Source organism: Triticum dicoccoides, chromosome 5B (genome assembly GCF_002162155.2).
Source record: "Triticum dicoccoides isolate Atlit2015 ecotype Zavitan chromosome 5B, WEW_v2.0, whole genome shotgun sequence".
NCBI lineage: Eukaryota > Viridiplantae > Streptophyta > Magnoliopsida > Poales > Poaceae > Triticum > Triticum dicoccoides.
Genome location: NC_041389.1, coordinates 436787685 through 436792548, shown reverse-complemented (window position 1 = coordinate 436792548; position 4864 = coordinate 436787685).

Sequence of the window (4864 nt, the reverse complement as noted above, 5' to 3'; positions counted from 1 at the left end):
TTTTTTGTTAGTTTAGTTTTTCTCTTTTGTATTTTCTTTTCCTTTTATTTATTCTTTCCTGCTTTTATTTTACTTTCTTTTAAGTTTACTTTTTACTTAATATTAAAATGATCCCTACATTAGTAATACCATGAAACCACTGCCACAAAAGGTTTTATCCCAAAACAATTTAGTTTAGTATTTTATTTATTTATAAAAGCATTTAAATATCGGTTTTGCTACTGTTTTATTCATCTTAGAATAATTACACATTTTATAAGAGTGTGGTTCCTCCACCATAATTACCTATGCATTATTTGGCTCACTCCGAACATTTTAGTTTCAATATTTGAAATCTTTTAGTGTTTGCTTGATTTTGAATTTGAACGCGAATCGGTTTCGAACTAACGCGAGATTAGCAACTATAAACGAGGTGACGTGGCACCATTAGCAGAGGATCACTGTAGCTTAATTACCCGGGCGTCACACCTTGATCCTCAGGATCCCAAATATATCAATCTTTGAGATCCTCCAATGCACTCCATCATGAACATAATTAGATTAGGCATTGAAACCAATCTTGATGGCTTCAATAGAAGTGCCCGAAGACCAACTTGAAACCTCACTGGATATGGGATCTCGAGAGCCAACACCTAGGCCAAGTAAGCATGGGGTATCCAGAGAGTTGACACTTGACCCCGTGCGCACGGTACAAGCCCGTGTGCACGGGGTATCCAGAGAAGGATACCATGAGGACTTCTTCGGATGCTTTGATGGCAGACTTCACAAAACATCCCAATGCACTTCAAACATCACTATGGAACATATCTTCATATAAGATTCAATGCACTTGATGCTCCATAGGAATTGTCATTTAGTACCAAAGCATAGGGCAAATATATCTTCATATATATGGACTTCATCCTTGATTCTGTCCAATATCCTTGAGGCACTATCTTCATATATATGGACTTCATCCTTGATTCCGTCCAATATCCTTGAGGCACTATCTATGGACAAAACCTTCAAATATATCTCACTGAAAACATTAGTCCATAGAGATTGTCATTTAATTACCAAAACCACACTTAGGGGTTACATGCCCTTTCAATCTCCCCCATTTTGGTAATTGATGACAATCTCAACAAGAGGGTTTATATAATGAATTTAAAACAAGTATGCAATCTATCCAAGAATAAATTGTATACTTGAGGTGGTTTTGATAGCTTCAAACATCACAAAGATAGTTGATGTTATCAAAACCAGTTGTACTAGCATCGAAATACTACACAAGAATTTGATGCTAGTAGAACCACAATATATAGAGCAAACTCCCCCACAATATATGCACAGGAAATAACTTGGTGGAGTTTCCTCTATATACACATCCATGCAATGAGCAAGCACAACAAAAGTAGATAATCATGAATGACAGGAACCAACCCACTTCACCTAAACCCTCTAAACTTCTCCCCCATTGGCAACAAGTGCCAAAATGGAAGAAAAATCTAGATGGCCAATATAGTATGAGTTCCTCCTTAATTTGTGCATTTCTCATATTATGAGAGGAATCAAATGCACATATCCAGTTATGAACAAACGAAGAAATTCACACTATATTGAGCATCCATAGAATGCACCAAAATGATATGACAAAAGAATCAAACATACAAAGGATCCAAAGAACATATTTTGGACAAGGGATAATGGAGATATCCAATATGATAATCATGCTAAGCATGGGTCCAAAATATATCCACCAACTCATGAGTGCAAACATATGTGCAAAACATACAAGCACTCACTCAACAAGTACTAATCATGTCATGATGTAGCACACACAATGTTGACTCTAACTTGAATAAATGCATGAAGTAAGTACTTGTTACCAAGAGAGAAAGCATTGGTTCAAGAGGCCCTTGATCTAGTACAAGAACATGAGGGACTTGATCTTGTTCTTGGATAGTTATATGATCTCCCATAACATCTTGCTCTTGTGTTGGGGGTGATGACTTCCCTTATGGTCGATCCACAAGAGGGGCTCTTACTCCTTCTTCTTCTACATGGACAAGGGGTGTTTCTTATGGAAGAATATGACCTATCCCCATTGTACTTGTAGCTTGGGAAGGAGCCTCATCACCTACAACACTTGAAACAAATTGCTCCACATGGAAGGACCGAACCGGGTTTTCATTTATCTTCTCCCCCAAATCAAAGAATCAATCAAGCTTGGCCCTAATAATTTCCCACGGTGTCTCCACCTCCTCATGAATAAGCCAAGCATCCAATGCTTCTCCAAGGTACCTAAAACACATTAGGGTACAAAATGATCCCCAAACATATTGGGTCTAAAGTAGTAAGCACAACCACAATACATAGGGCAAACTCCACAATAAGTATGTGCAAAAGGATATGAAAATGAATTTCATTCACACCTTTAACCATTAATTATATTATGGAGTTTACCCTATATAGAGGATCAAGAGAGCAAGCAAGGCATGAAGAAGTATATAAATAAATATGCATGCACATGCCTACCAAGATCCAAAGAGATACAATTTGGACAAGAGAACACTTAAACAAAGAATACTCCAAAAATAACATAAAGCATTCAAGTTGTCCAAATTATATCAAAGAGATGAATCCACACATGACCGCAAGAAAAGTACAACATATGAACTAAGCAAAAACCAAAGAGCATATAGGATATACATTACACACATGCTCAAAGGCTTATCTCACTCAAGTAGATAATAGATAGCACAAGGAGTGAGATAAGGCAAGTTGAAGCACAAGCCGAGAAGAAGATGATCATAAAATTCTACCACAAGAAGAAATACCAATTGGTATTTGGAATTAACACTCGGTGGTAGAATCCGAAGAAACACAAGATCATAATCAACAAACACCCCGTGCGCACGGGGGTCAAAAGACCCCGTGCACACGGGGTATCTAGGGAGTTACGCAGTACCCCGTGCGCACGGGGGTCAAAAGACCCCGTGCGCACGGGGTACCCACAGAGTTACGCAACACCCCATGCGCACGGGGGTCAAAAGACCCCGTGCGCACAGGGTATCCAGAACTTTTCAGGTGCAACTTTCTGGATACCACGGCAGGCATACAACAGAGGCAAATAACCACCTAAAAGAGATAACTAGTGGATACTCTGAGAAACTAAATTTCAAATGAGCTTGACATACCACATAGTGACTAGATAATATTGAGTATCAATACTATGTGGTATTTCTCATATTCACATTTTGGGTTTGTGATGTGCACAAAACATAACACTCCCCCATAATGTGATGATCCACTAATATCTCGCAAGAGCCAAACAACATACAAATAAGGCTCAAGACAACAAGCATCACTATTTGATGTGCAATGCAACCTACACATGCTAGAAAACACAAATCAAGCATACTAGGAAGCACAACATATAAATGCACATGCTAGATACAAAACCTAAGCAAGCAAGGGGCGAGTAACTTTCAATGTAAGCAATACAAATACAAGTTACCACAAGGAGGAACACTGGATAGATAATATGAAGATAATCCACATGACTTGGCTCTAACAAATAAATGGTGAATATTCTTTTCTTCATGAACTAGCCAAATCTCCAATGTCCTCCACACACCTATTGATCAAGGTTGAGCTTGATGGTCCCCAACCAAGACGGGTCCTAAGAAGTTAGACACAATAGGCTTGGCAACCCAAATGGCCTCTTCCATTTCCAAACCACTTTGGGCGCCAACAAACTTGGCAAACAAATTGCCAACAACATCCTTCCTAAGCAAATAATGATCATTGACTAGAGGAGGCTTAGGGATGTTACCATTGGGACAAGATGAAGATATGTGTCCCTTCTCACGACAAATATAGCAACATCTGCTCCCCCTTCTCTTCTTCTTTACTTTCTCAATTTGGGGAGCATTTCCTTGGTTCATTATTGGTAGTGGCCTTTCCTCAGCTTGAGGTTGACCTTGAGATTGAACTTGAGGTTGACCTTGAGATTGGACTAGAGGCCGCTTCCCTTGTTGCTTCACATTTGAAGCCTTCTTCTTCAATGGACAAGATCTCACATGGTGTCCAACATTCTTGCACTTGAAGCATGTGATGTTGCCCGGATTCTTGACTTGGCCTTGTTCCTTATTCCTTTTCTCGGACTTCTTGTTGTTGGAGATGAAACCAAGTCCACCCTTGTCATGAGGGGATTTTTGACCACTCAAAATATTGTTGAGAGTGGAATTTCCTTCATGACACATTTCCAAGTCTTTCTTCAAAATAGTGACTTGAGCCTTGAGCTCTTTGTTTTCCTCTACAAGGTTAGTATCAACAAAAGTACTAGAGGAAGTAGAAACTTCGTTATTAGAGCAACAAGGCAATGAGAGCAATTCATCACAAGAATCAGCTATAATATGTCTAGATGAATTACTAGGACTAGCACATGTCAATAAATCATTTTGAGTAAATATAGTGCTAATGTCCACATGAGGCTCACGAGATGTTACCTTAGTCACAATAGCCTCATGAGCTAACTTTAGCCTTTCATGGGAGATTAGAAGGTGATCATGAGAGCCCGAGAGCTTTTCATGACTTTCTTCTAATTTGCCATAATTGCTAGTTAGCAAAACAAGTTGAGCCCTTAGCTCAACATTCTCCTTCAAGATAGATGCTTCACAAGAAGTAGAGTTAGTAGCACAAGCATCATTGACAATATGAGAGGAGCTAGAAGAAACTAGAGACTTCACATGAGTAGCTTGAAGTTCCTCATAAGACTTAGAGAGTTTGGTGAGCTCTCCTTTGACATTCTTGTAGACAAGGTCAAGGTGCTCAAAATCCTCTTTAAGTTGATCATGAGCAACTTCAATATCTTCTTTAG